Source organism: Podarcis bocagei (assembly GCF_964188305.1).
Source record: "Podarcis bocagei genome assembly, chromosome: 1".
NCBI lineage: Eukaryota > Metazoa > Chordata > Lepidosauria > Squamata > Lacertidae > Podarcis > Podarcis bocagei.
The window spans coordinates 12990346-13012324 of NC_138125.1; the positions used below are offsets into that span (position 1 = coordinate 12990346).

Consider the following 21979-nt stretch of genomic DNA (forward strand, 5'->3'; position numbering starts at 1 on the left):
GGGGACATTAATGAAGCCCATTCCCTGAACTTCATTACTGTTTTATTTTATTTTTTTATTATTGTTATTATTATTATTGGTTTTCACAATGTACCAAAGCCAACACCATTTCCTCCCCATCCCCCCATACATTTATTTAATATGCCTAGATTAAAATGTGAAGTACTGGGTGGAAGAAAAATTAGTAAGGAAAGATAATAAGAATATATAGATGATTTGAGAAGATTGTAGAATGCAAAGATTACTGTATAATGCGGAGGAAATCAAGTAAGGGCAGAGGGAAGTGGGAGGAAGGAGAAAAGAATAATATGATGGACTGAACTTTCACTACTGTTGACTTTATTTCCCAAATTGTACAGACTTCTAAGAACGGTGGCTATACGACAGTTCACAAAGGGAGTGGACCCTGTGGTCACCTGTAATCTGAGCACTGGAAGACGTCGGATGCTTTCAAGGAGAAATCAAGCTCCCCAGATAGAGAAAGAAGGAAGTTTGCATGTGGATGTCTTCGGAATAGAAGACTCAGGTATGCATCAAAAGCTCCTGTTCGCCTCCCCTCCTCTCCCTGCAAGGCCCATGTGCACTCTCAAGGCTGAGGGACCCTCCAGAGCAGATATGGGGGAGGGAAGGGGCGCAGAGAAAGGAGAGGATGTCCCATGGCACAAGCAAAGCTCTGCTGATCTGGACGCAACCCTATTAAATGGAGTTGTTTCCGAAAACCAGAGATACTTCGCAGGGTTAGGAGGTGCCTGTACTGTGCAAGCCTGCCAGGCCAGCAAAAGCCAGACTCCCTTGCATATTTTTTGCTGCTGCTGCTGCTGCTGCTACTACTTAAGAGCCAATTCACAAGACCTGGTTTAAATACCACGTTGGACCAAACAAAGAAAGTCTCATCCATATGGGGCACCACACTTGCTAGCATGATCAATCAGATGGGGAATTGCCTCAGCTCAGAGGTACAGCGTTTGCTTTGCTTGCAAAAGGTCCCGGATTGTGCAATCCGCAGCTTTTCCAGGTAAGGCTGAAACCCTGGAGAGCGTCCGCCATTCAGCGCAGACAGTTCTGAGGCAGATGGACCAAGGGCCTGACTCTGCGTTCAAGGCAGCTTCCTGTGTTCTTCCTAACATGTTTTAATGTTAACAAACTCGGGGGTCAAACAACCAGAACACTTATTCATTTGTATTTATCCAGCAATATTTATAAACTGGTTAATTAAAGAGCTCGCAAAAAAGCGGGTGTAATAGGATGGAGAAAGCAAGCTAAAATCCATTAAGCGACTAAAAACCAAACCATCATCAATGATACACAGATACAAAATCAATACACCTCTAAAAATGAATCCAGGTAATTCAAAAAATGGTGAATAAGGGGCCCAAGAAGAGAAAGGCCACAGTTAGGGCTGGGAGTGTTGAAACCCTGGAAAGCCTCTGCCAAACAGTGCAGACAATACAACTAGATGGACCTAATGGTTTGACTCAGTGTAAGTCAGCTTCGTATCAGTGTTAGAAATTCCCCAGGCTCCAGGTGTGTCTTGCGACTAGCACAGGTCCAACTGCGACCATGTGGAGATATCTGGATGCCAGGTTGATGACTGACATCCCTACCTGGCTGGCCCCTCCAGCTTTCTTAAGCAAATAAGCAGAAGAGCTAATTTATTGCGTTTATATCCCACCTTTTTCTCCCAAGGAATCCATGGTTTAGCTGCCTCCCTACAACGACCCTGTGAGGTAGGTTAAGAGACTGTGACTGACCCAAGGTTACCCATTGAATGTCATGACTGAGTGGGGATTTGAACCCTGATCTCCCAGGTCTTAGTCCGACACTCTAACCACTATACCATATGGGTTTCCTAGAGCACTTCTGCTATGGGGTAGCTATATAAATTAAGTAAGTAAATAAATAGGGGGAAAGTAAAATGTCCCTTAGAGAAGGATCTGAAATATTTTCTGTGAAGCTCGAATTTGTTTTCTTCTGCATTGCTTTATTTGATGTTTTAATGCGTTGCAAACCGCTTTTTGAGATTTGTTCTTTAAAATATAAAGCAGTACAGAAATGAAATGCATAATAATAAATTTCACTGGAAAATAAAAAAGGCGCCCAGACAATCCGTTGTGATTACAGCAATCTAGGTTTAATGCACCGTTGGCGATTAGTTTGTATATTCAAGTTCCTAACACTGTTTCCTATGTTCCTAGTAAAATATGATGATTAGTAAGAATGTAGGAGGATTCTGGACTTGCCATCAGGATTTATTCTGAATGCTTCTGCTGGTAAGGAAAAATCACCCCGCATATAGAAAAGTAGCACATCAGGAAGTTTGAGCACTGGTCTCTCCCCTATATGCTAGATTACCACAAGCAGGGGGCTTTTTTATATGCAATGTGTTTGTATTTACAGACAGGATGGCCCTCTATGCCTGTTGTTCGATAGAACAGCCTCCACTGTATAAACAGCCTTTCTGCTGCCTGTACAGGTTGCGCCTCGCACGGCCCCAGATAGGCAAGCATGAAGAAAAGGTTACAGACCAACAATGAACAGTAAAGACAGCAACAGACAAGTCAGAAGAGCAGAGATGGTGCAAGGGTAAAGCCAGAACGGCCTAGGAATAAGAAGAGGGACTTGGATTCGAAAAACTGTTCTGACAATAATAAAAGGGAGAACGGGTCCCAGACACAGAGGCAAAATAGGCAGCGCATACATCCATGGGCAAGAATATTCTGTTGACTTCGCTGGTGCTATCTTGTGCCGTCAGGATTCCCCCTGCATCCACAGCATGCGCACACAAAGCACTGAGCATAGCAAGTGCTGCTCTAGCACATCACAAATCACGGCACCATGCCAGCACTGCAGTGGCCCAGTGGAGGTGTCGCAGATACACACCAGGGCAGATTTTCAGAAAACCGCTGTTGTAGGTCTGCTCTCTCAAAAACACACACATTTGAGCGGCGGAAGTTAAGCCTAAAGGAGCTTCTGGGAAGTTGTGTTGAGTGGGACCACTGGCCTGCCTAGCTCAATACTGTCTACACGGACTGGCAGCAGCTCTCCTGGGTTTCAGGTAGAAGGAGCCTTTCCCAGCCCCCCGCCTGGAGTCGAGGGGAACTGAGACTGGGATCTTGTGCATGCACAGAAGGTACAGAGGGACTCACATCTGGTGCTCCAGGCTAGGGCTGGAAGATTTTTCCAGCCTGAGGGCCACATTCTGCTTCTGGGCAAGCTTTTGGGGGCCACATGCCAGTGCTGGGCTGGTCCAAGGGCAAAGGTGGATGGAGTAAAATGTGAATTTTGCAAATATGCATTTTCTGCACATACCTCTCTCTACCCTCCACCCAGGCAAGCAAAGAGGCACTGTGAGAATTTAAGGGCACATTCCAGCCAGACCAAAAACACACAGAATGCAAACCAGAGTCCAGTGAGGGTGTGTGGCTTAGGGACAAGAAAGGAGATTCCGGCTACACATCAGGAAGACCTTTCTGGTGGTAAGAGCTGTTCGACAGTGGAACGAAAGCACTCGGGAGGTGGTGGACTCTCCTTCCTCAGAAGTTTTGAAGCAGACCTTAGATGGCCATCTGTCCTGGATGCTTTAGCTGAGATTGCTGCACAGTGGGGGGGTTGGTTTGACTACATAACCCTTGAAGTCCCTTCCAACTCTATGATTTTCTTAAAGTTCCAAGGGCCAGGTAGAAAGGCTTGGAGGGCTATATTTGGTGGCCAGGCCTGAAGCTCCCCATGAAGCTTCCCCTGAAGCTCTAAGTTGTGGGGCTTTATTTTTTTGAAAAAGACACGTGATGCTGAAATAGCAAAGAGGTGTTTTTGCTCAATTTTCCAGCTGGAAGGAGGGGGAAATAACTTTCCTAAACTCTGCAAAACTTCTTGTATAGATGAGTTGCAGTAATACAAACATAGGAATTCCAGTACACGTAGTGAGGCCATTCAGAGCCCAATAACAGCTAGTCCCACCAGCTGTAGCTCTTAAAACAGTGATGGCCAAACTTGGCCCTCCAGCTGTTTTGGGGACTACAATTCCCATCATCCCTGACCACTGGTCCTGTTAGCTAGGGATGATGGGAGTTGTAGTCCCAAAACAGCTGGAGGGCCAAGTTTGGCCATCACTGTTTTAAGAGGTCCCAGGCAAAAGTCTTGATCTGTGCTAGCAGGTAATTTTTTAACTGAAGGTGCAAGGGATTTAACTTGGCATCTTCCACAGAGCAAGCATGTGCTTTACCACCAAGTTGTGGTGCCTTTCCTAAGAACTGAGCACTTCCTGTGGGCATTGGGTCTTCCCTAAATCTCCTCCATGTGTTGGGGAAGACTCGTTGCTCACCTCATGCGAAATCCCCACACGGTCTTCCTTGACCATTCTCCTTCACCGAGGAGGGTAGGCTAGCCTATGTGTACATGGGGCTTTTGAGTCACACGGGCGGCGTGCAGAACTATTTAATTAAAATCATATGCTTTTTATTTACTCGGGCAGGATGAAAGACAAATCTTTTTAATCCCAAAATTACTCCTAGAGAAAGTAATTAGTCCTAGTAAAACCATACTCTCCCTAGCCTGAGAAGAAAACGTAGAGGGCTGGGTTCGCACTTTTAATTTTGTGAACTCATGTTAAGTATGCAACTTTTAAAGAACAAGGCAGGTTGCAAACGGCACATTACATTGCTGGTTCTCCCCAGCACGTTTTGTAGCTTCCGCGCATATGGCTGTGAAGTTTGCGGCTATTAAAGCGTCCCGTTCACAAGCGACGGCGCCATGCTTCTATTTTACCACTTAAAACTCTGGTTTTTCCTCGCACACCAGCTGAATATGTATGCTATAAAATAAACCAACACTTAAAGAGATTTAGCTGCCACAACCTGGGTAAGTGAGGTGGCTCATTCAGGTCTGCGTGTGAGACAGCAATGTGGTACAATGGATAACGCACTGGACTTGGACTATGGGAAAACTCAGGATCAAGCCCCTGCTTGGATATGAAGCTCACTTTGGGACCTTGAGCCAATTACACTGTTTCTTCCTGCCCAAAATCGCATCTTGATAGATCAGACAGACTTGACCCCCTTAGAGTTAATACGCCTTTGCCCCCACCTTACACCTAACTCCTTATACAGTGGTATAATTCGTTCCGGAGGTCCGTTCTTAACCTGAAACTGTTCTTAAGCTGAAGCACCACTTTAGCTAATGGGGCCTCCGCTGCCACCGCTGCCCGATTTCTGTTCTCATCCTGAAGCAAAGTTCTTAACTCGAGGTACGATTTCTGGGTTAAGGGACGAGGGTGGCACTGTGGGTAAAACCTCAGTGCCTAGGACTTGCCGATCGCATGGTCGGCGGTTCGAATCCCCGTGGCGGGGTGAGCTCCCATCGTTCGGTCCCAGCTCCTGCCCACCTAGCAGTTCGAAAGCACTCTTAAGTGCAAGTAGATAAATAGGTACCGCTTTATAGCGGGAAGGTAAACGGTGTTTCCGTGTGCTGCGCTGGTGCTGGCTCGCCAGCTGCAGCTTCATCACGCTGGTCACGTGACCCAGAAGTGTCTTCGGACGGCGCCGGCTCATGGCCTCTAGAGCGAGATGAGCACGCAACCCTAGAGTCGGACACGACTGGCCCGTACGGGCAGGGGTACCTTTACCTTTACCTATTTTTGGGTTAGCGGAGTCTGTAACCTGAAGCGTATGTAACCCGAGGTACCCCTGTATTGCCGCTGCAGAAATTCACCTACTCCAAAAGCAGTAATTCCTGGCACAAAGGTTTTTATACATTCAAAGGCCCGAGATAATTAAATCAAACTATTGTGGGTTTGAAGATGGAAGTTAAACAGCTACATTATACTGGCAACACAGCTATTGAGCACATTTACCTGTAAACAAATGCAATGGCGATAATTAACCTGGCCAGGCCTTTAAAAAAAAAGAAGGGAAAAGATCCTGACTTTTAAATACTACATGATTACACAAACACGCAGAATGCAATAAGGGATCCATCCTTTTGTTTTCTCATGCCAGAGGAAAGACAAAGGGGGGACTACCTAAAAGTATTAACAATGCTACCCTACCCTCACTGGGAAGCGCCTCCCATCGAGTTCTGAAGGGCTTACTCTCCTAAGTAAGTGGGTAAAGGATTGCCACTTACAAAAAATCTAGACACAGTCATAGTCTGTTCACACAGCAAGGTTTTTCTCCAGATAAGTAGAGGCCTGTCTCTGGCCTTTCTTTGGAGTATGCATTCACATGGGGAAATGTAACTTTATTACTTATTTTTTTCATTCGGCCCTTCCTCCAAGAAACTTGGGGCAGAACTGGCAGCCCATAACAACCACCGCCACCTGCATATGGCAAACAAGATCAGGCCAGTGGCCCACAAGCCCGGCCTCAAAGCCAGCAAGCAGGACCTGAACACAACCAACGCTCTCCCTTCCTTGCAGTTTCCAGCAACTGGTACTCAAGAGGCATTGATCTGTGTCTAATTCTCCTTAAAAAGCCATCCAGGTCAGCGGGCATCCCTGCCTCTTTGGGGAGCAATTTCCAATTTATCCTCATTAACAACCCTGCGAAGGAGGTTAGTTTGAGAGAGGCACCCAGCATTGCTGTCCCATGCTGAGTGAGAATTTGAACCCGTGTCTCTCTGCTGCTACTCCAACACCACTCTATCCCACAACACTTCAGGTTTCTCATGTCCAACAGGCAGCTCCATGGAAATGGAGCAGTATTCCCTGCTACGACTGTTGCGCTTCAGGCACATTCATGCAGGACCGCCAAGTTTGCGCATTACGTTTGTCCGCACAAAGTAGTACCTAGAAGCTGTCAGGACTGCCTGAGTGGAGAGAAGAACACAAGACTATGAACAAGCTCTAGAAACAAAACCACAGATCTTACAGAGTTATACCCAAGTGGATTCTGTGAAACTCACTTAGGCCTATTAGTACCTTGGGTATAACGTGCCCAGGGCAGATATTATGAAGCTTTTAGATACTGCAGAAGGATAGTAAACAAAACCTATATAGCATCCGCTGCAAGCAATCCAGCTTAAGCGAAACTCCATTTAGAACAAGTTAGCCAAAAATCTAAAGTCCTTCATACTTTTTGTTTTGTTTTGTTTTAAGAGAGAAAACCAGCTATTTTCATTACCTCCAAAATCTAATTAGGAGGCTACAGTGGTCCAAAGACCTGGGGGTCTGCAACCGAATTGCGCACCTCACGAGGAGCCACAGCCAACGTGGGGGCGCAGATGGGGTTCTTCTGTGAAGCGCCGTCCCCCCCCCCAAGTGATTCGCCGTTTTGACTCATTCGCTCGTTACTTTTTTTAGGTGTACAGTAAAAATAAAATAATGTGTGAATCAGCCCTGCCTGTCTCACATCAAAGATTCGGTTGGACGAATGAGAAGGTGGGGGTGGCAAAGGCCTGGTTTTTATGGCACTGAGTTGTGAGGATGGGGGGGTGTTATAAGAAATATGAAATAATCCAACGCCTGGAAAGCGTATACATTGCTGGTGGGTAGGGCAGGAGACCCAGTTATCTCAGAAGTGGAAGGAGGAGGGACCTGAAAACCTCCTTCCTCCTCCAACAGCTGTGGGCAGCAATGGAGAAGCCTGAGGTAAACAAACACCGCATAGAGGAAAGAAGGGGGGGCGGGTTAGAGAGAGTAAAGCAAATGGAGGGTGCAAACCCAGGACCTACCACAAGGCCCCTCACCCACCTGACACCCCACAACGCAGCGGTCCCAAAAGGAAAAAAGAGGGTTGGGAAAGGTGCAAGTTTTTTCCACAGGGGGAGAAGCCCCCCCCCAGCGCGCACCCCACTCCAAAGGCGCGCACAAAGAGCCCCTTCCTCTCTTCTCCCACCCCTCTCGCTTTTGGGGAGCAGGCGTTTCCAAAGCCCAGGCGCATCTGCAGGCAGGAGCAAAAGGGAGCCGCCGCCGCCGCCACTGCCACTGCAATGCACAAAAAAGGATATTTCAATATATTATTTGAGAAAACAGGGCACACATCTCATCTAAGGCCTGCAAAGGAGGGTCACTTTTGCAGCGGGAGGTTTGCAAGCAAACAAGCCGCCTCGGAGAAAGGGCGAGAGCAGGCGCTCCAGACAATGCACCAAAAAAAAGGGGGCGCCCCCCCCCAAAAAAAACCACGCGCGCGCGCACCCAAGCCAAAGGGGGCTGAGCAAGGCCCCGCGGCTGCTCCCTCCCCATCCGAGGCCCGGGGACGCCGGCGGCCACTTACATGCCTGGGAGGGTGCAAGCGGAGCGGCCGGCTGGAGCCGAGGCCTAGGCGGGCTGCTGCTGCTGCTGCGGCTGCCGGGCGCCACCGCCGCCGCCTCCTTGCTGGTCTCGCAGGGAATCAGCCCATTGAGCTCCCGCCTGCGAGGGCTATGAATGGGGAGGCGGCCGGCGGCTCCTGGTCTCTCCTGCGGGGCTTCCTCGGAGCAGCGCGGCTGCCCGGGCGTCGCGAGCTCGACGCGTTGCCGTTGCGGCCGCCGCCGCCGCTGCTGCTGCTGCTGCTTTTGCTGCTGCTCCCAGTTCCTCCAGCCTCCCTTCCTTTCCCCTCTTTGAGTCACTCGCGCGCACACTCACACGCTCACGCGCACAAACACACACACGCCGGCTCTCGCCCGCGGGGTCCTACTGCCCGGCATGCTCCACTCCCAGTTTCCATGCAATGTTTTTTTTTTTTCTTCCCAGGACGCTGGAAAGACACCCGCGCGTTGCGTGCATGCGCTTCCTCGGGCAATTCAGCGCACGCGACACAACAGCGCGCGCACCCGCTCAGCACTCTCTCAACCCACCCGCCCCCAACATGCACACGCGACACACGCATGCACTTAGCACACTGCCGCATCCAGCACACGCTGAACACTTCACACGTGCCTCCAAACTCAGACGCTTGCTCAGCAAAACCAGCGCTCAGAACGTGCACTCTCTCCCGCGCAACACGCCCAAAGCACACGCGTGCACCTATTCAGCACAATGACACATTCAACACACACGCATGCGCTTACTCAGCATTCTCATGCACTCAAAACAGGCGCAGCGCTCCCACACTCAAAATACATAGGCTTTACTCAGCAGCTTCACACACAGCACACTCAAGAGATACACATGCGCTTGTTCTGAGCTCTCACATGCACAGAGCACTCGATGCACTCGCATGCATTTACTCAGAGCATACACACACAATCCTCCTTCATTCAAAAGGAAATTGAGGGGAGAAGAGTCTGGACTTCATCTTAAGAGGCGCCCAGCAGTTGGTTAGAGATGTAAAGTGTTGCTGGCCTCACTGGGGACACTGAGCACAGCTGTAAATTGTAATTCTACATACATGTTAAATGGGCTGCGGCTAAGAAAGACCCCCGCACAGTCATACTGGACTTGAAAAAAGGAAAGTTCCCCAAAATGAGCAGGGCTTGGTGAAAAGGAAGCTGAAAGATGGGAAAGTCAAGGGCAGCAGGATGAGGGAACTGGACCAAGTTTGACAGATGGGAGGGGCTGCCCGCCTGTCAATCATTTCATGTCAACAATGATGTCAGCTGACCCTTTTCGCCCAGCAGTGTGAAATCGGGTGATGATCAGTATTTGCATAACCCAGTACATGGGACTTCTCAGGCGAAACACCATTAGGCCCAGCTATGTCTTTACCTGCTGCATATATGAGGTCCGGTGTAGTAGTAGTAGTAGTAGTAATTTACACTCCGCCTATCTGGCTGGGTTTCCCCAGTCGCTCTGGGCAGCTTACAACATATAGAAAAACAATAAAAACATCAATCCTTAAAAACGTTCCTAAACAGGGCTGCCTTCAGATGTCTTCTAAAAGTCAAATAGTTGTTTTTTCCTTGACATCTGAAGAGAGGGTGTTCGACAAGGAGGGCACCACTACCAAGAAGACCCTCTGCCTGGTTCCCTGTAATTTTGCTTCTCACAGTGAGGGAACCAGCAGAAGACCCTCGGCGCTGGACCTCAGTGTCTGGGCTGAACGATGAGGGTGGAGCCGCTCCTTCAGGTATACTGGGCCGAGGCCTTTAGGGCTTTAAAGGTCAGCACCAACACTTTGAATTGTGCTCGGAAACGTACTGGGAGCTAATGTAGGTCTTTCAAGACCGGTGTTATATGGTCCCGGCAGCCACTCCCAGTCACCAGTCTAGCTGCCGCATTCTGGGTTAGTTGTAGTTTCCAAGTCCATAGAGTACATTGCAGTAGTCCAAGCAGGAGATAACTAAGGCATGCACCACTCTGGCAAGACAGTCTGCTGGCAGGTAGGGTCTCAGCCTGCGTACCAGATGGAGCTGGTAAACAGCTGGCCTGAACATAGAATTGACCTGCATCTCCATGGACAGCTGTAAGCCAAAAATGATTCCCAGGCTGTGCACCTGCTCTAGGTGGGCACAGTTTGACTTGACTGAAACAGCCTTTTGGCCTAATTAGGCCCACCAGCTAGAGCTTCCCCTTACTGATCAAAATGGTCAAATCTTTCTTAAATGCTTGGGGAAGCTGTTCAAAATTACACTAACAGAAGCCCAGTGAGAATGTATAGTACTACAGGCCAGGGAAGTTACTGCCAAGAGGATGCTGGCGTGGTTAACAAGTAGACCCAAGGAAGTTTATCGCAGAACGGTTTTCTTCAGAAAACAGAAGTCTTGCCCATACAAAGAGAACCAAAAGAAACACACACCTTTGCAAAAGAAATGAGGCAAATAGAAAGGTTTCAGGAAGCACACTACAAAAAACAAGAAGACCACCAGCAACAACAGATTTAAAATATACGTATTAGAAATTGACTAGGGAGGTGACTAGATGTTTGGATGACAGGGGGGTATTGGTTTGCTTTTGCTTTCTTGTGTATTTTGTGTTCTAATTTTGTATTTTTATGTTATGAGTCACCCTGCGATCTGTGGATGAAGGGCGCTATACAAATTCAATAAATAATAATAATAATGACAACGAGCCAAAAGAGAAATAGGAGACTGAAGAAAAGCTGATCAGGGAAAAGATCTGTGTGCCTAAACTGATTTTCCCAGGAAAGGAATTTGAGGAACTGAGGCAAATAGTGGAGACAAGGCACAAAGTTCTAGTCCTTAGTGACAAATTAAAAATGAACAACCCACAGGGTCTGGGTGGCACCCAACAAGAGCTTTTAAAGAACTCAGATATGAAATTGAATTTCTTCTAACAAAACTGTGCTGTAATGCGACCTTAAGCTCTCCATCCATACCTGAGGGCCAGCGAGTGGCCAAGGAAACACCAGTTTTTAAAAACATTGAGAGGGAGGGAAAGGCAGCCCTGTTTAGGGAAGCTTTTAATGTTTGATGTATTACGGTATTTTAATATTTTGTTGGAAGCCACCCAGAGTGTCTGGGGAAGCCCAGCCAAATGGGCGGGGTATAAATAATAAATAATAATAATTATTATTATTATTATTATTATTATTATTATTATTATTATTATTATTATTATTATGGAAATTGCAGATTGGTTAGCTTTATGTCTTTCCTGGGAAACCTGGTAGAAATATTTATTCAAATTAGAATTGTCAACCAATTAAATAAAAGAACTGTTGCTGAAGCATAGCCAACATGGCTTCTGCAATGGTAAGTCTGGTCTAACCTACTGTTTTAGAGTTCTTTTAGAGTACCAATGAGCATAGGAATGGGGGTGATGCTGTAGAGGATTATAGCATTATGCAGAATGTACATAAGCTGCAATCTGTATGGAGAGAAAGAGCTGGTGTCAACGGCATATTGGTGACACCTCACTGCATATCTCCAAATGATCTCCCCCACTGGCTTCATATAGATCAGTGGTTCTCAAACTTTTTTCCCTGGGCCACACTTTCAGAAATTTTCTCATGCCATGCCGTACAGATTATCGATAAGAAATAAATTGGAAAACAAAAAGGAAGCAATTCCTAGCAGTGCTTGGTTTATAACACAGAACACAACTACCTTATAATATGATCATGGGACATTCAGGAAGTACACAACAATGCATCTTCATAAGCACATTAATCATTCCCAAAATATAAACGAGCCTCTTATATGTATCTTAAGTATGTCTACAAAATCAATGAGAGGTATGAGCTTGCCTTTGCCTGGGAATTTCATTTATATTAGGTTGAATTTGAGACAAACCCTCATCTCATCAACACAAAGAAGCCTTTCTCTTTTCCGATCTTTCATGTTTGTCAGAGCTGAAAATCCCTGTTCCATATCTATCCATATTCTGAAAAAAAAAACCTTTAATATTCTACTTCACTGAAATGTTCAAATGTTTCATTGCCCTTGAACCTTCCTGCCACGCTTGCCATCCTCTCCTGCCACACCTGTGTGGAGCGCCACACCCTTTAAGAACCACTGAACAGATGTTAACAAGCATGGGCAACAAGGTGAGACCATGGGGCACCCCACAGCACAAACACTGTGGGGAAAAGCAGAACTCCCCAAATGCTACTCTATGAAAACGGTCTTGAGTGTTGCCATCTCCCACTTTGCAAAGCCACGCTAGGAGGTTGATGGTATCCAAAGCCCTCAAGACATGTAGGAGAATCTAGAGTCATACTCCCTCTCTCTTGGTGTAGGTGATCGACCAGGATGACAAAGGTTGCTTCAGTGCTGAACTTAGGCCTATCACCCAATTGAAACCGGTCTAGATAATTCAGCTTGGTAGGTTTCTGGAGGAAACATCGGCATTAGATCCATTTCAGTCCGGTTTCCGTCCTGGTTTTGGGACGGAGACGGCTCTGGTTGCCCTAACAGATGATATTCGTAGACAAATGGATCGAGGCGGGTCAGGACTGCTGATCCTTTTAGATTTGTCAGCAGCCTTTGACATGGTCGATCATGATCTTCTGGACCATCGCCTTGCAGACGTGGGGATACAGGGCATAGCCCGTAACTGGTTGTGCTCTTTTATCTCTGGTCGGGGACAGAGGGTGGCACTAGGGAGGGAAATGTCGTCACGCCACTCCTTGGTGTGTGGAGTGCCGCAGGGCGCAATTCTCTCCCCAATGCTTTTTAACATCTTTATGCGCCCTCTTGCCCAGATTATCCGGAGCTTTGGGCTGGGCTGTCATCAATATGCTGATGACACTCAGCTCTATCTACTGATGGATGGCCACACCAACTCGGCCCCTTACACACTGACCAGATGCTTGGAAGCTGTGGCTGGATGGTTTCGTGGGAGCCGATTGAAACTAAATCCTTCGAAGACAGAGGTCCTATGGCTAGGTCGGGATAGCATGGGGATGAGGGACCAACTCCCTTCTCTTGCAGGGGCCCAATTAGTGCCATTGCCTTCCGTTAAGAGTTTGGGTGTAATCCTTGACGCCTCCCTTTCCATGGAGGCGCAAGTCACAGCAACAGCCAAGGCGACATTTTTCCACCTTCGCCGCATCAAGCAGTTGGTCCCTTACCTTTCCCGCCCCGACCTGGCCACAGTGATCCATGCAACAGTCATCTCCAGGCTTGACTACTGTAACTCGCTCTACGCGGGGCTGCCCTTGAAGCTGTCCCAGAAACTCCAGCGGGTACAAAATGCTGCAGCGAGGCTCCTCACAGGGTCTCTACCATGGGAGCATATTCATCCAGTGCTTTTCAAGCTGCACTGGCTCCCGGTGGAGTACAGGGTCAGATTTAAGGTGCTGCTTTTGACCTTTAAAGCCCTTCACGGCCTAGGACCCTCGTACCTACGGGACCGCCTCGCCTGGTATGCCCCACGGAGAGCCTCAAGGTCCATAAATAACAACACCCTAGTGGTCCCAGGCCCTAAGGAAGTTAGATTGGCTTCAACCAGAGCCAGGGCCTTTTCAGCACTGGCCCCAACTTGGTGGAACGCTCTGTCTCATGAGACCAGGGCCCTGCAGGATCTGATCTCTTTCCGCAGGGCCTGTAAGACAGAGTTGTTCCGCCTGGCCTTTAGATTGGAGCCAATTTGATTCCCTCCGCCCCCTTTTTCTTTTTTCTTTTCCTTCTCCTACAATGAGGCTCCATTTTAATATTTTAATGTTCCATTATTTTAATGTTGTATTTTATTTTTGTTTTTAAGTTGTAATCACTCATCTTGTTTTTATTATTGCTTGTAAGCCGCTCTGAGCCCGGCCTTGGCTGGGGAGGGCGGGGTATAAATAAAAATTTATTATTATTATTATTATTATTATTTCTTCCAAGCATGACCAAAGCTGTCCAAGCCACCACACTCTTCACTACTTTAGGCAAAAAGTGATACAGTGGTGCCCCGCAAGATGAATGCCTCGCAAGACGGAAAACTCGCTAGACGAAAGAGTTTTCCGTTTTGGAGGTGCTTCGCAAAACGAATCTCCTATGGGCTTGCTTCGCAAGACGACAATGTCTTGCGAGTTCCTGCTGGTTTTTTCCCCTCCCCCCCCCTTTTTCTAAGCTGCTAAGCCGCTTATCAGCTGATCCGATCAACACATAAGCCGCTAAAGGCTGCTAATAGCGCTAAGCCGCTTATCAGCTGATCCGATCAGCAGATAAGCCGCTAAAAGCCTCTAAAAGCCGCTAATAGCACTAATAGCGCTAATCCTTCAATGGGCTTGCTTTGCAAGACGAAAAAAACCGCTAGACGAAGAGAATCACAGAACGGATTCTTTTCGTCTTGCGAGACACCACTGTATTTGCCACTGGGCTGCAGTTGTCATTAGGGATGGGTAACTGTGTCAATTCCTATTTCTTTCAGTTCCTCGTTTTTCCAATCGGAAGTTGAGTTCTCCACATCGACGTGTGGCTATTTCCCCCATGAAAGTTTACAGACATTTTAATGTTTAATGTTGGTTGTCATTTATCTCAGGCAACCTCTCAAGGTCCTGGCCACCTCCTAGACTATAGAATATTTTCCCACAATGCTGGGGGGAGGGAGTGAATCTTCTCCATTACTTCTCTGTGAAAATATTCCTTGTTGCTAATGTTCAAGGATGCAGTGCCCCAGTTTTCCTTCCTTCCTTCCCTCCTTCCTTCTTTCTTTGTATTCCCTTTTACAGTTTTGTAGCTGCCTCGCTGCTGTTTCCTTCATTACTTTATTGCTGCAGTATTGTCTTGTTGCTGGGCTCTTTCTAGACCCTATCATGAAATGTTTGTTTATTTGATTTATTGTCCCCAAGGAGCTCAAGGTGGCATACATAGTTCTCCTCCCCACAACAACAACAACCCTATGAGGTAGGATAGGCTGAGAGTTAGTGACTAGCCCAAGGAGTGTGGTTTTGAACCCTGGTCTCCCAGGTCCTAGTCTGACACTTTAATCACTACACCACACTGATGTATATTTCCCCACAGTAGTACAGTTATACCAAGCCCAGATCATCCCTAGATGCACAATTGCTGTTCCTTGCATAATGAATAGCAGAGGACAGACAAGCAACTTTTGTTTTCTTTCCTTGTATGGCTCCAATGATTTAAAAAGCCGAGCAAACAGCAGAAATTTCTCAAATGGCACTTTTCTCTTGACTGCATTGGCAAAACGCTGACAAAAGCATCACCTGATGAAAAGTACAGTAGTCCTACTGGCAAAAAATGTCTGGTAGTTCTAGGTAACCTGCCTGTAGCAGAAGGGGAGAGTATATTCTGCTCCTTTTTAAAAGGTCGGGCTAAAATGTGTACACCTGTGTAGGGCAGAGGGAGCACACATTGCTCAAAGAGCAGAAGTAAACAAAAAAAAGTTATGCAAAAGATTAATAACAATCTTACTGGTGTTTGCCATTCGTTCACCAAGTGTGCAGTTCAGTGTATCTCTATTCAGAAGCGAGCACCACTGAGTTCATCGGGTGTTATTAAAAACACAAAGCAGTATTCAGCTAAATAATTGAACAAGCAGAACGGCTTTCACTTGCACAATGGGACTTTCCCTTCCCTTCCTTGCATTCCACACTGTCCCCAGATCTGCTCCAGAGTTGGGGGGGACCCCTGGAACAGATTTAGGGAGCTGCAGGGGAAAGAGATGAGGAGGGAAAGTCCCTTTGTGCAAGCAGAAGCCATTATGTTTGTGCAAGTTGCTGCTTTGTGCTACTTGGAATGCAACCAATAAGATGCATTTGAGATGACCTGCTGACTGAGCATTCATCCTGATTAGTTTGCAGGGAGATTATATGATGGTGGTTAATTAAGGAGTTTTTGTCATGAATCCCATGGAGGTGTCCTGAAGGAGATGATCAGAAGCTCGGGGAAGGGATGGAGGGAGGAGCTCAGAGAGTTGGAGCTGGAGGACTCTGAGAAGGGCCCTAGGCAGGGTGTGGGAGGTGGAATCAGTACCCCTAAAAGTGTCTGGTTCCAAGGAGGGTCAGTGGCCTGTAGGGGATGGAGATCTGGTTCCAGGAAAGGAACCAAGACGGTTATCAGAAGAGTGCCTCACTCCTACGACATCGGACACTCCTTACGTCAACAAGGAACCTCCCCATTCCAAGAAGGTGACTGAGAATAAGTCAGATGCTTAGCAGATTCCGACTCCACCTCTGTCTCTTAAAAATATATATATATTTGATTTTTAAAAATATAAACATACAACAAAAACATTTCAAAATCCAAATATCGAGATTGCTCTGAATCTCCTGATTTCCCGGCACCATCCCTTCCATGGGTCCTAATGGTAATGTTTACAACTGCGTGTCATTACCTATCCAAATTTTTATCTTTCTAAATTGTCCATCGTTTCTGTTACTTTACAAGTGTGATTAAAATCCTGCCAATGTTTTAACCTGCTTACAGTGGTCTCGTATATAAATTATAAACTTTTCCCATTCTTTTTTAAAGTTCTTGTCTTCTTGATTTGGCACGCATCAAAGCACACGTGAGGGATCATGGCTGAGTCAAGCGTCCTTACACTCTTCTCTCTTAATAATCTTTTGGATGTCCAAAGCTGTACCCTGGCATCCGCTGGAGGTTCATGTCTGTGGAGATAATGACTGCCTTTATGGTTTGTTCGCTCCCTTTCGTCATTGAAAGATTTATTTCCCTGCAACTTTTTTTTTTTAAACCCTTGATTTGTTTGCCAGAGATGGATCTGAAGCTTGCACCTGTGTTCAAGGTCAACTGCACTTGGCAGGGCCTTCTCTGCCACAACAAGCCCAGGAGAAAAGTTCAGTGCACTTTCCCCTATTAAAATAAGCTTTCCCTGTATGCAGCCCAGCTTCTCCGGTCCAAAGCTCTGTATGACTTCCAGCCTGTTGGCAGAGGTCGGCTCCACTCTTCATTTAAGCTGGCTTTACGCAGCAGGATTAGCCTTTAACGCACACTTTTAAGTAAATACAGGTAACTGGCCAGCGGAAAGATGGAAGACTATATGACAGAGGTGGCAAACTCCCAGATCGAGCAGGGGGCTTAACCCACCAGCGTCCCCCAAGATACAGCTCCCGTGCCCCTCCACGTCACTGTAAATCAAGGAGCAAACTGCAGCATGTTCCTTCCCCTCCACCAAAGTAAAAGCTTAGCTGCTGCCTTTGGTCAAAGCACAAGCCCTTGCTAAGTAATAAATACAAGGTTTCTTTAACTCTCCCCTGACTCATCTTTCACTCCCAACATTTTTACTACATGCACAAATGCAGACCTTATACATTCCTCTTGGAAATAATAACTGTGTGGTTCTGGGAATCTAGCTGCTGTCATCAAACTGCAGAGTCAGGCCAGGAGGGGGGGGAGTTGCGGGGGGGGGGGGAGAGATACCAAAGATCTTAGATCACTGTGCTGAGTCACTGCTTAGCTAAAACTTTCAAATTTCTCCAGTGATTGTGCAAAATGGCCAGTCACTACAGCTCTGCAATAATGGAAAACGCTGAAGTTTTCTTTCTTTGTTTAAAAACAACAATTTTTACAGGCAGTCACGCACACATGCACAATCCCCCCCTCCCCTTCTTTCTCTTTTGTGTGGGATTCCAACTGCATCTCTTCCATCATTGCGGAATCATTTCACTGAATTAGCCTCCCTGAATTATGGGATGCCTGGGAATTCCCCACCCCACTTCATACATTGCCTTGGAAAGCTCATCAACATTCTGGTCCTGCTCTTCCAAGTGCTGAGAAAGGCAGATTTCACAACACCACAACTCCCCAGCAAGGCTATATCTAATTGTCAGTAACTAATGGAAGCAGCCCACTCTAAAGGCTTGCAGAGAAAATGGCAGGCATTGGAGTTGCCTAGATTTTGAAACACAAAGCACAGAATAACTACTGAAATTCAACAGGTCAATCCTTCCCTGCCATGCTGGTTAAAGCTGCACAGCTTGGGATTTCTGCATGTCCAGCAGCTGTCAAAAGCAATGGAGTGTAGTTGGATATTATTTTTCTGCACAGAGAAGAATTTTGGGATTAAGATGGGTGGATGCAGAATCAGGCGGGGCTCTGGCATTTTTTAAAGTAGTTGTTGTTGCTTAGTCGTGTCCGACTCTTTGTGACCCCATGGACCAGAGCACGCCAGGCACTCCTGTCTTCCACTGCCTCCCTCAGTTTGGTCAAACTCATGCTGGTAGCTTCGCCAACACCATCCAACCACCTCGTCCTCTGTCGTCCCCTTCTCCTTGTGCCCTCCATCTTTCCCAGCATCAGGGTCTTTTCCAGGGAGTCTTCTCTTCTCACGAGGTGGCCAAAGTATTGGAGCCTCAGCTTCAGGATCTGTCCTTCCATCTGTCCTTTCAGGGCTGATTTCCTTCAGAATGGATAGGTTTGATCTTCTTGCAGTCCATGGGACTCTCAAGAGTCTCCTCCAGCACCATAATTCAAAAGCATCAATTCTTCGAGTAGTTGTGCGGAAGGGGAAATTTTGCATTCATTAAAAAGCCAAAGGCGATCACAGGCAGACCCTACAATTGCCTGTATTTTCCAGGGACATCCCTGATTTAGAGAACCTATCCTGGTTTCTGATTTGATCCCGGAATGTCCCGCTTTTCCTTAGGATGTCCCTATTTTCATTGGAGAAATGATGGAGGGTATGGATTTATCCGACCCCCAAGCTGCCTGAAGGCAATCCTGTATAGGGAAGTGTTGTTTTTTTAATGTTTAATGCAGTGGCGTAGCGTGGGGGGTGCAGGGGGGGCCGGCCGCACCGGGCGCAACATCTGGGGGTTAGGGTTAGGGGGCGCAAATCCACGGGTTAGGGGGCGCAAATCCACGGGTTAGGGGGCGCAAATTACTTGCCTTGCCCCGGGTGCTGACAGCCCACGCTACGCCACTGGTTTAATGTTTTCTTATGTTTTTTATATATGTTGGAAGCTGCCCAGAGTGGCTGGGGCAACCCAGTAAGATGCGTGGGGGATAAATAAGTCGTCTGAATTATCAATGACTGACCAGGAAAAGAAATCTTGGTGCCGAGGTGAATAGCTCAGTGAAGATGTTGCCTCAGGCTGTGGAAGCTGTGGGGGGGGAAAAGGCAAATTGCTTGTTAGGAATCATTAGGATACGGGACTGCTAGCCTCATAAATTCACATCTATGGTGTGTGGCCAAACATGAGAGTACTGTGTTTAGTTGCTTTATCTTTACCCCACAACTCAAAAGAGATATTGTTAGACCTGGAAAAGAGAAACTAAAATGGACATGGGGATGAAATAACTCCCTTATGTAAAATTAGGAATGTTTCAGTAACTTGCTTTAGAGAAAGTGGAGGGACATGATAGAGGCATATAAAATTTTGCACGCTACGAAGAAAGTCGACAGAGAGAAGATGTGTTCTTCTTGTCATACTAGAACTCACGGTCATGTGAGAAAGCTAAATGTTCAGGACAGGCAGAAGGAAGTATTTCTCCACAAAGTGTGTGTAGTTAAACTATGAGATTCACTGCCGCAATATGCAGTCATGGCCCCTGAGGAAAAACCAACATTTTATGAGGTAAACTTTAAGTAAGAACACTGTTGTCAGGTAAACAGTGTTTAGTATGTAAATATAGCGAACTGTGGAAAGCAGGAAATCCTTGTCTTTCACTCTTGCCTAGAGCTAGAGAAGAGATACATGGCATATGAGTTCTGCTGGCATTCTGCCACACGACTGTCTAAACTGCCCCAGTTGCTCACAGTTGCTTAGTTGATGGTGAGGCACATACGAGATTTAAACTTTTATGTTCAGGGCATACAAAATGGTTGGTTTATTCAGTGGTCATTTAGGGGACATTACAGTGGTACCTCTGGTTGTGAACGGGGTCTGTTCCAGAGGCCCGTTCGCAACATGAAAAGAGCGCAAGCCGCACCGGCGCGTCTGTGCACACACGGGTTGCAATTCGCCGCTTCTTCGCATGCGTGTGACGTCATTTTGTGCCTCTGTGCATGCGTGAGCGGCGAAACCCAGAAGTAACCCTTTCCGGTACTTCCGGGTTGCCGCGGGACGTAACCTGAAAGAACGTAACATGAGGTATGATTGTACATTGAAACCTACTGGTCCATAATAATTACTAGTCTCCCTCAGTGTATTTTTTCCTAGAAAAAGAGGTTCCAGAGCTAATCACCCAACAACTCCCACATTCTCTTTCATTGGCAATGGCGCCCACCTGAGAGGTTCCAGCAAGTTCCGGCTGGGGGGGGGGGAAAGCCCTGGTCTGCCTCATGATTAATTTTTAATATAATTTTTAAAACATTCGCATCTGGCAAATATTGCCCTGTTGTCATGGGTAGATCCCTCTGTGGTGAGGTTTGGATTGGCTAGGACTGATTCTCGAACCCGCCCTCCCGGACTGCAGGGGTGGGGGACCGATTAGATCAGTCCCCCCCCCGGCCGAGGCTGATGGATTCTGAGGGATTTCCAAATGCTCTGAGGGATTTTCCAGTTGGCATGTTTGGTGCTCCTGTTGAAGCCCTAGCTCAGGGGTCAGCAAGGTTTATCAGCCATGGGCTGGATCACTCCCACAGAGATCGCCCGTGGCATCTGGACATTTTCGGCATCTGGACATGCGCAGATGTTATTTCTGGTATCTGCACATGCACAGATGCGATTTCCGGCACCGCTCGGCAAGTCACCGCGCCGTGCTGCGCCGATTTAGCACAGTGCGCAGGGGACCCGCTGAGTGGGCACCTCGGTTCAGGGGCAGCTCATGAGCGGGTAAAACAGTCTTTGTGGGCCACATCTGGCCCATGGGCCGCACGTTGCCAACCCCTGATCTAGCTTCATTGTGGAACAGTGAGATGGAAAGGCCTATTGAGGGGATCTCTCACAAGTGCTGTCTTATGGTCGCAGGGAATCTGGGAGGCTCTAAGAAGCTCTTGGGCAACGAAGCAAGCTGGCACATGCTCCCCATGCAGTTTAGCTACAATGTCAGCTAAGATAAGGAATCATGATGAGAAACTGGTGAGGGAAGAGCATACCCTCCAATATTTATCCAATGAAAATAGGGACATCCTATTCCATAATGAATTTTTTTTTACTATTTATACTCCACACATCTTACTGGGTTGCCCCAGCCACTCTGGGCAGCTTTCAACACATATAAAAACATAATAAAACATTAAACTTTTTTTTAACTTCCCTACACAGGATTGCCTTCAGGAGGCTCAAGGGGTTGGATAACTCCATACCCTCCAACATTTCTCCAATGACAATAGGGGCATCCTAAGGAAAAAGTGGGGACATCCCAGGATCAAATCAGAAACCGGGGCGACTTCTTAAAATCAGGGACGTCCCTGGAAAATAGGGACACTTGGAGGGGCTGGAAGGGTGGAAGTACTTTGGATAATATTTAAAGAGGAACAACAACCGGCTAAATTTCCAAGTAGGGATGGATAACATGAGAAGCAGTAAATAACACTTAGGATATTGTATAGAATCAAAATGGGTGGTATAAACGGATATGCAGCATAACAAGGATCAAGTAGAAAGCCATGGAGGGTTGGGCAGGGAAGTCTGGAGAAATGTGACAAACGAAGAGAATTTAAAGTTGTATGTATTAAAATTTGGAAAATGCATATATATATATCTATATATATAGATACATCCCAGTGGTGATGTATGGAAGTGAGAGCTGGAGCATAAAGAAGGCTGATCACCAAAGAATTGATGCTTTTGAATTCTGGTGCTGGAGGAGACTC

At 47.0% G+C, this 21979-nt stretch overlaps 1 protein-coding gene across 2 annotated transcripts in view; it reads right to left on the minus strand.

The window, feature by feature from the left end:
* Positions 1-8675, minus strand: part of AKT1 (AKT serine/threonine kinase 1) — a 120859-nt gene extending 112184 nt beyond the window's left edge. Inside the window, exon 1 of one of the 2 annotated variants that reach the window (XM_081193198.1) lies at positions 8212-8675. The gene's annotated coding sequence lies outside the window, so the exon portion shown is untranslated. Of the gene's footprint in view, positions 1-8207 lie in introns of both variants that reach the window. The other variant, XM_081193197.1, reaches the window with a different exon arrangement.
* Between the last annotated feature and the right edge of the window lie 13304 nt (positions 8676-21979).